Source organism: Equus caballus, unplaced genomic scaffold, assembly GCF_041296265.1.
Source record: "Equus caballus isolate H_3958 breed thoroughbred unplaced genomic scaffold, TB-T2T haplotype2-0000440, whole genome shotgun sequence".
NCBI classification, from domain to species: domain Eukaryota; kingdom Metazoa; phylum Chordata; class Mammalia; order Perissodactyla; family Equidae; genus Equus; species Equus caballus.
In genome coordinates, this window is record NW_027222395.1 from 2,089,933 (window position 1) to 2,101,427 (window position 11,495).

At 38.0% G+C, this 11,495-nt stretch overlaps 1 pseudogene; it reads right to left on the reverse strand.

The window, feature by feature from the left end:
* Nucleotides 1-6,632: 6,632 nt before the first annotated feature.
* Nucleotides 6,633-7,592, reverse strand: LOC138923062 (olfactory receptor 2T11-like; annotated as a pseudogene).
* Between the last annotated feature and the right edge of the window lie 3,903 nt (nucleotides 7,593-11,495).

An 11,495-nucleotide genomic window follows, 5' to 3' on the forward strand; every position in this document is an offset into this window, starting at 1 on the left:
ATGTTATTTTATACCATCTTAATATAAAAATTGAACATTAGTTTGACAAAAGCAGTGGAGCTACAATTTTATTGGAATGATGAGATAAAAGTATGTGCATGTTTGTATGGCCAGGAGAGTGGGAAGGACCTAAATCCACATTACTGGCAGTCAAACCTGTATCAGTTATTTATCTTTGGGTTCTCAACTCCAAACCCACCATGCTTGTTCTGCCCCTTGATCCTGGGGCTGGATCTCCACAAACTAGTCACTCTGAATTCATTACAAGTTTGTTTCATTTTCCTCCTAAGTGAATAACCGGAAAGAGATTGAAAAGAGAAAAGAAGAGGAAACAAAATTCTCTGCTTATTCCTGGTTCCTTCTTAGTCTTCCAACAATTCAACACCTATGTAACTAATTCTTTGTGTTAATTTCCCTGTTTTTGAAAAAAAAAAAAAACTATTAGGTTACTCTTTATGTGTAACCATACTACATTTAAGCCGTGTGAAGGAAAAGGCTTTTTATTCTCCACTATACTATAATCTTGCCCCTAGTATAGTACTTGATGTTTAATAAAATTAAATGAAATGGTGGGGCTGGCCCCATGGCCGAGTGGTTAAGTTCACGCGTTCCGCTGCAGGCGGCCCAGTGTTTTGTTGGTTCGAAGCCTGGGCGCGGACATGGCACTGCTCATCAGACCACGCTGAGGCAGCGTCCCACATGCCACAACTAGAAGGACCCACAACGAAGAATATACAACTATGTACCGGGGGACTTTGGGGAGAAAAAGGAAAAAAATAAAATCTTTAAAAAAAAATTAAATTAAATGGTTTTGTAGGATAACATAGAGTGTTTTATTACTATGGCTTATATTATATACAACAATGCACTTTCTGCATTTTATTTTTAATTGTATATTTAATGATTCATGTTTTTCAACAAAATAAGAAATACAGTTATTATTTGCTTATTTGATAATTTAAAGTTATTTTTCTTGCTTTTTTTAGAGAGACAGGTTAGTATACATTTGTAAATTCAGTATATATGGACCCATACACTATGTGTATTATGTGTTTATTGATCATAATCAAGTCATTTCTTCATCACTACAGTGTGGATATCTGTTTGAGATTAAAAGTATTGAAATGTGTTTCTTTTACACAGATTTCCAATTGATGGGAGTAGGCATAATTCAAACCATAAAACTCCTGGAGGAAAACACAGGCAGTAAGTACTTTGACATCAGTCTTAGCAATGTTTTTTTTTTTTATCTGACTCCAAAAGCAAGGGAAGCAAAAGCAAAAATAAACAAATTGGATTTTGTCTAACTAAAAGGCTAGTGCACAGTGAAGGAAACCATCAGCAAAATGAAACTGCAATCTACTGAATGAAAGAGGATATTTGCAAATGATATATCTAATAAGGGGCTAACATACAAAATATATAAAGAACTCATACAACTCAATTAAAAAACACAATAGATTGTTTTAAAAACGGTAAAGGTCTTGAATAGAATTTTTTCCAAAGAAGATATATAGATGACCAACAGACACGTGAAAAGATGCAAACATCACTAATCATCAGGGAAATGCAAATCAAAACCATAGTCAGGTAGCACCTCACACCTTCCAGAATGGCTATTATCAAAAAGACAACAAATAACAACTGTTGGCAAGGATGTGTAGAAAAAGGAAACTTTGTACACTGTTAGTGGGAAAGTAAGTTGGTGCAGCCACTATGGAAAACATTACAGAGGTTCCTCAAAAAATTAAAAATAGGACTACCATGGGATTCAGCAATTCTACTTAGTATTTATTTGAAGAAAATGAAAATACTATTCAAAAACTTACATGTACCCCTATGTTCATTGCAACATTATTTACAGTAGCCAAGATATGGAAGCAACATAAGTGTCCATTGATGGATTAATGGATAAAGAAGATGTGAGATATATATTACTCAGCTATGAAAAAAGAAGGAAAGCTTGCCATTTGTGATAATATAGGTGGACTTAGAGGATATTATGCTAAGTGAAATAAGTCAGAGAAAGATAAATGCTGCATGATTTCACTTATACGTAGAATCCAAAAGCAAAACAATTAAACAAACAAAACAAAATAGAAAAATTCATAGATGCAAAGAACAAACTGGTGGTTGCCAGAGGGGAGGGAAGTGACAGATTGGTGAAATAGGTTAATGGAGATTAAAATATTTAAGATTTCAGTTATAAAATAAGTACATGATGGGGATGTAAAGTATAGCAGAGGGAATTTAGTCAAAAGTATATTAACTTTGTACAGTGACAGATTGTTCCTGGATTTGTTGTGATGAACACTTTATAATGTATTGAAACATTAAGTCACTATGTTGTACACTTGAAAGTAATATCATATTATACATCATCTATACTTCAATAAAAAAAACACCAATAACACTTGTATAGGAAATCCTTGGTTGCATAATCTGAAAACTTTTAGGAAAAAAACAGTTGAGAGTATTAAAAAAACCAAAACATTTTATTGTACCTTGCTGATTGCTTCTAGAGTGGTATGGAGTGAAAACAAGACAGAATATGTAAGGACTAGGGTCTGATGGAGATGCACACGTAAGTATAATGTGCTAATAGCTCACACTTCAGGACTCTTATAGAGAACCGCTAAGAATGTCAATGTTGCAACTGATCCTTCCCCTATCAGTGTGGTGGATGTTGTGATGAGCCAATTGTTTCTATGGGGAGTCCAGGCACCTGAGGATAGAAAACTCTTCATATCCCATAGGACTCACACTCTAGAGCTTGAACCCTTGATCCAGAATGTAATCTGGGAACCAGGGGCAAAAATATCGACTATAGAGGCCAGCCTGGTGGTGCAGCAGTTAAGTTCACAGGTTCTGCTTCAGTGGCCTGGGGTTCGCCGGTTCAGATCCCGGGTGCCGACATGGCACGGGTTGGCAAGCCATGCTGCGGTAGGTGCCCCACATATAAAATAGAGGAAGATGGGCATGGATGTTAGGTCAGGGCCAGTCTTCCTCAGCAAAAAAGAGGAGGATTGGCAGCAGCTGTTAGCTCAGGGCTAATCTTCCTCAAAAAAGAATACTGACTATAGTGCTGATGATAACAACTAAAACCAGAACTATGAGTCAGGAAAAAGCTGCACTTATAGTTCACATTTAATGCTAGTGAAAATAAAGAAACTGAGTCACAAAGAGGTTAAGTGACTTGCCTAAGACCATAAGTGATGGAATTGGAGTTGAAACAGCTCATTCGTGGTCTTAAACTCAGAATATTGTTTCTGATAATGACAATGATGTCAACCAAAAATTTGCTCAATGCAGAAAATATTTAATGACAAAAAGAAAAACAAAATCAACATCAGTCCTTCAAAGGTGTCTTTAATATCCTTTTGTTGTAGTTTCTTTCACTTGTTTTATTTCCTTAATCATACATGCTGTTTTAAGGAACACTAAGGACATATTGTGTAGTTTTAGATTAATGCCACGCTAACTATATACAAGGTGGCAGTTGGATGATACCAAATTGGTCCCCTAGTAACACCTACTGGAGGTCAACATAGAATCTGAAAATAACCCCTTGGGGACTTTTTTTTAGTGTACAGATTTCTCCCCCCTGTGGAAACAGATCATCAAGCCAAGGGATAAGTGGAGATAAATATAAAATCTCAGATACATTCACTAATGGCTACAAGTTCAGCATCTGAGGTAGATGCCACTTAGTCACAAAAGGCTCCTAGTGAGAGCTGTGCCTTGAGAAGACACGGAAGAATGCCAAGAGACGAGATGACAAAGGCAGAACATCTTTTACCTCAAGAAGCAACAGTCACAGACTCAGAAAATCTCTGTTGTAAGAAGCCTCTCCCCTTTCTTGATTTTTGATTAACTCTTAACAAAACAGGAAGCTGTGGTACAGAGAGGTTAGGTGATATGTCCAAGGATACACAGCCCAGAAATTTAAAAAAAAAAAAAACAACAACAACAAGATTCAAACACCAATGAGTAACTTCAAGTCTCTGATCTTAAGACCTCTTTAATTTTCACCTGAAATTGGTGTTACAGGCTAGAAGTAATTAAAAAAACTAAATGTGAATAGGAAAACCCCATAAAAATAAGATCAAATGCTGACCAATCACTTATTGGACATAAACAAAGGTATAAGTCAGAAAATTTTAATAAAATCTATTGTAACACAAAGGATGTTCACTGAGTATAACTCAGGACTTACAGTATGGAGATTGTTCCACACTAAGTGGGAATCCAACTTGTCACCAGAGAAGCCATCACAAAGACCAGATTAAAGACTGGATGTATTGTTGGGGGTGTCTTTAACTCCTAAATTTAATTAATATGTTGAAGTTACAGGTTATCTCAGGACTGAAAATCACACCATATTATAAAAAAAGCTCCAAAGCAGCATGAATATTGGTTATACAACCTTTAATTTCAAAAAGACAACAATTCATTGAAACAAACAATAGTGAACATCTATTACATGCTGGAAAATTTAGGCGCTGGAAAATCATAAATGAAGATAACATCTTTCACACACATAAGGAATTCTAAGTCTGTAGAACTAGTGGTAGTTTTTTCTGTTATGCTTGTCACTGTTGTTACCATACTTAATTGTAGGTGGCATGTTGCATGCAAACTCTTTGTTAGACAACGGAATGAGTACACTTACTGTACTGTCTGACAAACATGCTTCTGCTAAAGGCATACATCAATCCTAAGTGAGGTTCCTAAGACTACCCTACAATGCTAATCTCTTTTTCATTTACTCACCTGCTCTCCAAAACAACTCTCATATTTTCTCCAAGTTTTACCAATCCTCCCTGTCCTACTGTCCACGAACAAAAGCCATCCAGGATTCTAATTGCACTGAGAAAATAGAAGCTATCAGAAGAGAACTTATTTGTGTCACATATGGTGTACTTTACCTCCTGCTACAGTCAAGGTATTGGCTATGTTCACATGAAAAATCAACCTTGCCCTTCTAAATTGGTTTCTATCTGCCACACTCAAAGGTCACCCCTCTGGAAGAAGCTTTCTCCATTTTTAATCTATCATCATTTACTCTTTGTGTAGAATCACTTCCTTAACCATATCTAAATCTCATGAGAAAACAAAACACATTGATATGATATGCTCTTCTAGCTACTGCTCCATTTCTTTGTTCTCAAGTACAAAAAAAAAGATTAATACAAACTGTACTTATATTGTATCTTGCCCACTTTCTCCCTCCCCAATTTTACCATGAATCCTCTCTGAGCACAACTCCATTGAAATTGCTCTTACTAAGGTCACAAGTGATTTCGATGTTGCCAAATGTGATGGTCAACTCTCAGTTCTCATTATAATTCAACAGAATCTGCACCTGTTGCAGTTGATTGCACTTTCCATCTTTGAACAGTTTCTTCCCGTGTATCTGAGATATTGCTTCTTACCCAACAATCTGAATCTCTTGTATCACTTACTTCTCAACTAAACACAGTTGCCTCAGGTCTCAGTCTCAAAACTTTCCTCTTACCTAAGTGATCTCAACTGATTGTATGTCCTTCAAGATCCCCTCTACTCTAAAGACTACCAGAACTACACCTTTAGTCCAGAATTCTAAACTGAATCCCAGTTGGCTTCACATATCTCATAAGCATTTCAAATGTGTCTCGAGAACTAAATTCCTGGTTTCTCTTATGTAATCCTCCTGTTCTAGAAATTTTCAAAATCTCAGTAAATAGAAATTTCATTTTCCTTTTGCTTGAGCCCAAAACATCGAATTATCTCTCATTCTCCATTCTTTCCTAACAGATGTGATCTAAATGTTTTCCCATTGGAATATTTTCCATGGAATATTTATCCATGAATATTTAGCTTTCCACAAGCTAAACATTGTTGTGTCACTACTCTAATCAATCCATCTTTGTCTCTCATTTAAAGTGTCCTAAGTTGCCTTCCTGCATTCAGCCTAGCTCCCTGCTCTATTTTACACACTGTAGACACACTGATCCTTTTAACAATGTACATCTTATCAAGTTACACCTCTACAGAATACTCTTCAAGTGCTTCCAGTCTCACTCTGAACCAAACTAAAAATGCATCCAAGTCCTGCTGTTGAGTCACACAGAGTTGTGCAATGTACACTTTCTTCCCATACACTCCACCCTTCCTAGAACGCTGGTGTTAAAATAACATGGAAGGAGACACAGTAGTGCTCTTTGATGTTGACTATCAGAGTCAGTTCTCTTTGAATAAGTATGCAATGCTTCACATTCAATATTCATAGTCAGTTTAGTTAAGCTCAATCACTATTTACTGTGGCCTAGTATTTGACAGTCACTATTTTCTGCAGAATTTTTGACAAAAAATTTTGTAGCTTTCTTTAACCATGACTTATATGCGAAGAGGACGTAGAAGGAGTTGCTGTGAACTCTAATATCTCCTCTTCCTCTTCTCTTTGAAAAAAAAGTCTTTCCATGCTCAATGAAACATCTTTGCTTCCTTCTTCCTGAGAGCAAGAAACAAGACAAGGTAAATCCTCTTAATCGTCAATTGTAAATAATCTTTGATAGCTTACCAAATAGTCTCGTGTGAAACAGGACACACAGAGGTGTTCTCAGGAAGACTATTTTCACAGTATTGAATCCCTAAGCATCACTTGTGGATACTTTCTGAGAAGATGAGCATCGTGACAATAATTTTTTAAATGCCCCCATGACGTCCTTGTTTCTGAGGCTGTAGATGAGAGGATTGAGCATGGGTGTGAAGACGGCATAGAAGGCTGACACCACCTTGTCCTGTTCAGGGGTGTGGAGTGACTGGGGCAGCACGTAAGTGTAGAAGGCAGCCCCATAGAAAATGCTGACTACAGTCAAGTGGGAAGAACAAGTGGTAAAGGCCTTTTTTTGGCCTTCAGCAGAGCGCATGTGGTAGACCGTTAACAAGATGACAGAGTAGGAAGTTGAGATAATAGAGATGGGGATGAGGAACATGAGTACACAGCAGATGTACATCAGGGTTTCATACAAGGATGTGTCAGCACAGGCCAGTCTGAGAACTGCAGGGATCTCACAGAAGAAGTGGTTGATACTGCGGGAGCCTCAGTAGGGGACATTCATTGTAATAGGGGTGAGCAGGAAGCCATCCAGTGACCCACCAAACCAGGCACCAGAAGCCAGGAGAAGACACACCCTGCGGTTCATCAGGACTGGGTACCTAAGAGGGTTACAGACAGCCACGTAGCAGTCATAGGCCATGAGGTCCAAGAGGAAGAACTCTGAGCCAATCATGGTCAAGTAGAGGAAGATCTGGATGCCACAGCCCACAAAGGAAATGGTCTTCTCTTTAGAAACCATGTCAACCAGCAGCTTTGGGAAAGTGGTACAAATGAAAAGGGTGTCCATGATGGACAGCTGGCTGAGCAGAAAGTACATGGGAGTGTGGAGGCGGGTGTCCACCTGAATCAAGACTATCATGACCAAATTTGCAGTTACAGCCACCATGAAAATAGCAAAAATAACAGCAAATATAATCCCTGTAGCTTCACTGTTCACCAGAAGCCCCAGGAGGATAAAGTCAGAGGATGCAGTACCGTTCTTCATTGACATTGCCTTTGGCAGCTCCAGGGGAGCAGGAAGCCACAAAGACTAGGAAGGAAATGGAGAGAAAACACTTTCTATATGAGAGAAACTCACAACCAGAGGTGACTGGTTAGGATGAAATTTTCCAAGGCAGAATGCTGGAGAAAAACAAATAGACCAAGAGACACATCATAATTCAGTAACTATAGATCTATTTCTCTTTGTTGGAGAACAATCCTTTTTATATTGTGTGTATGTTCATGCTGTAATGTTTAGGCTACACTAGATGCATAATAAAGTTGGCTTTTGCTACTCCTCAGTAAAGGTTTAACTATATCTGTTCTATTCATTCTGCATTTCTTGCATCCAGAATGCTGTCCAACCCATAGCTGGAATAAATAAATATTGGTTGGAGAATAGGGTGATTGACACACTGAACCTCTGAACAGGAGCAAAATGAATCTTTAAGAAGTGAAGGTTGTAAAGAACAAAACACCTTCTGTGACTCTTTTCTCAATACTTCACTTCTGACACTCTGGTCACCGAATGTGTGGGGGTTTCTTCCCCATACCAAGCAAACTCTAGGTCTTCAGGTTACAGCTGAGTGACTTACAACTTAATTGAATTCTTACAATATCTACCTGGGCATACCCTAATACCCCACAGGTTAAGAGTTCAGTCCCACAAGACTGGAATCCACTTCAGAAGCCAATTACAAGTACAGGTTTTCACCTGTGCTGTTGAACCACTGGCTATAAATCAGATGTTCCCATGACCCACTTCCTGGGTTCAATCAATATTTTAGTGTTTCATAGAACTCAAGGAAAGTTTTTCCTTCTAGACTGAGTAGTATGTAACTCAGGAACTACCAAGTAGAAGATATGCATGGTGTAAATATGTGGGGAGGGGTGTGGGATTTTTGTGCTCTCTGGGTGGACCACTCTCCTAGCTCCTCCACGTGTACACCAAACTAGCCCTCTGCACTCTTTTCTTTGGAATTTTATGGGGATTTGTTATTTAGGCATGACTGATTAAATCATTGGCCATTCATGATTAATTAGACCTCTAACTTCTCTCCTCTCCTAGGAGATCTGGGATGTGGAATGTAAAAATTCCTAGCCTCTAATCACATAGTTAGTTCCCTGGCAAACATCTCCCATCGCTAGAGGCTTTCCATAAGTTATCGCATTAACATAAACTCAGGTGTAGTTGGAAGCAGCTTATTATGAATAATAAAAGACACCTGCATAGCTCTTATTATTTATGAATGGTTTTAGGAGCTCTGTGCCAGGAATGGGGACAAAGACCAAATATATATTTCTTGTCATGAATCACAGTATCACACAGGGTTAAGACATTACTTGGGGCCTCACGAATGAAATGTTTTAGTTGTCATATTTCACCTGGGTTATTCCTGTAGCTTTCCCACTGTCTCCCTGTTCTCTCTCTTGAATGCCATTAGTATGATCTCAGCAGAGAAAAGTCACATTGAGAAACCTACATCAGACCAGATCTCTCTCTGCTGAAAATTCTGCTATGGCACTTCATATCCTACTTCAAAGCCCATCATGTTGTTACCTTTTCACCCTCTGAAATTATCTCCTGCCTCCTCCAGTGTGTTTACTCTGGTGCTGCAGCTCCCCTGGCCTCCTTGCTGATCCTTGTCCCCATTCTGGGGGAGTCCCTAGGCCGGGCCCTTTGCCTCTGCTGTACCCAGGACTGAGTCTCCTCCTCACATCTGTGTGTTTGTCCTTCATGTCTTTCAAGGCTTTGTTCAAAACCCATCTTTCAGAGGGGCCTGTTCTGGTAAGACTTGATGACTTTATCTTTTCACGTTCCTTGATACCATCTGACATGTATACTCATTCTATTTTGTTTTTGCTTCCCGCCATAAACAGTAAGCTCAATATAAGCAAGGATGTTTGCTTATTTTGTTTCATGTGTGCTTCCAGAATATAAAAGAATGTCTGGCACATGGTAAATATTTCTTGAATATTTAAATGAATGATTATTAAACGTATACGGTCTAGAAAAATGGAATTATTTTTTCTTGTGCTTGTTTAAATAATGCATTTCTAGTAGAATTCCTTCAAAATACACCAGGGTATTTTCCATAAAACATGCAAAAGGGAAATAAAATATTTTAAGTGCCAGGTCCTTGTGTTTATCTTCACTGCAAAATGAATGTGCCATAAAATATGATCTACCTACATTTTCTGGTAAGAAACTTAGTTCTCAGAAATAGAAATACACCACATATCTCTAAGATCATGCTGCAATAAAAATTTTACATCTTAATCATCTAAATTTTGCATATAAATTTTAGGCAATTACTCTGTGACTTAAAATCAACATACTGTCTTAGAGTCACATGTCAGCATAATTTACAGCAAACAAGGGACTCACCATTTTTCCTCTCTTCTGAATCTGTATTTGTTGTGACAGCTCTTTATTCACTATGTTCCAATCACTGTTTAAAAGGTGACTGTGGCATCAGGTGTTATTATCAATGCAGAGATTGCATTGTGGATGTTAATAATAGAGTTCAAATTCTTCCTATGATGTGCCGGTAATAAGAAAATCATTGTGCATTAGTTTTCTTAGCATCAAGTTTCCATCTGTCTGTTATTGTCAGAAAAATTGAGTCTTAAAAATGCTACTATCAATTTTGTATTCTATTAAATTTGATAAACCTATAATAGATTTAACTTAGTATTAAAATCAATTTTGCTAGGCAGAATAATGTCCTCGTCCCTACTTAAAGATCCTTATGTTTTAACCCACAGACTATGAATATACTCCCTTATTTGGCAAAAGAGACTTTGCAGATGTGACTAAGCTGGGAAAAGTGAGACGAAGAGATTATTCTGGAATCAAGTGCTATGCATGATGTAAGTACAAGGGGGACAGTAGTCAGAGGAGGACATGTGAAATTAGGAACAGAGGTCCAAGTGATTCAAATGCTGGCTTTGAAGATGAAGAAGAGGCAAGACATTAAGTGGTCTCTAGAATCTGAAAAAGGCTAGGAAATGAATTCCATTCTAAAGTCTTCAGAAAGGAATGTAGTGCTCCTGACACCTTGATTTTAGGCCAGTGTGACCAATTTCAGACTTGTGACCTCCAGAATTCTAGGATAAAAAGTTTCTATCATTATAAGCCACTGAGTTTGTGGTAATTAGATACAGCAGCCACAGGAAACTAATACACCAATAAATAATTTTATCAGTTTTTAAACATAAGCAAATTTGAGGCATGTTGCTAATAATAAATTAGCACCACCCATACAGTCCCTACTGTGTGCCAGGCATCTTTTCACATGCTCCCGTGTTTTGATGTAGTCACTCTTCACAGCACCTCTATGGAGTCAATCACTTTAATTATCACCATCTTAAATTTGCAGAAACTGAGGCATGGAGATGCAAGTGGCAGAGTTAGGTCCTGGTTCAAGGACTAGGATTTTGTTTTCTACACTTGCTACAACTATACTCAATTGACCCCTAAATGCACATCTTTTTAAGCGTCAGTTAAGTTTACAACCAGCTAGGGCAAATAAACGAATACAGGCTGCAAGGCAATAATCACATTCCAGAAAAATTTAAATTTCTGGTCAAAAATTGTCAACAAAGTTCCAAAGTAACAAAATGAAGTTATTTCAAAAAATCCAAAATGCTATCTAACATCTGGGCAATCTCTAGTCATCACATATCTGCATCCCTGGCTTCCTACTGAGGTCTGCAAACACACACACACACAAGCACACACACACACAAGCCTTCACCAAATATACCCCAGGAAAGAATCTTCGAACACCACACTCACAAATTATACTGCTGAACATCCACTGCTGAGGCAACTTCTTATCTGCAAGGAGACACGATAACGCCCCATCCAATAGTCCTGCTCCCAGTATTTCACCAGTATAACCAACAT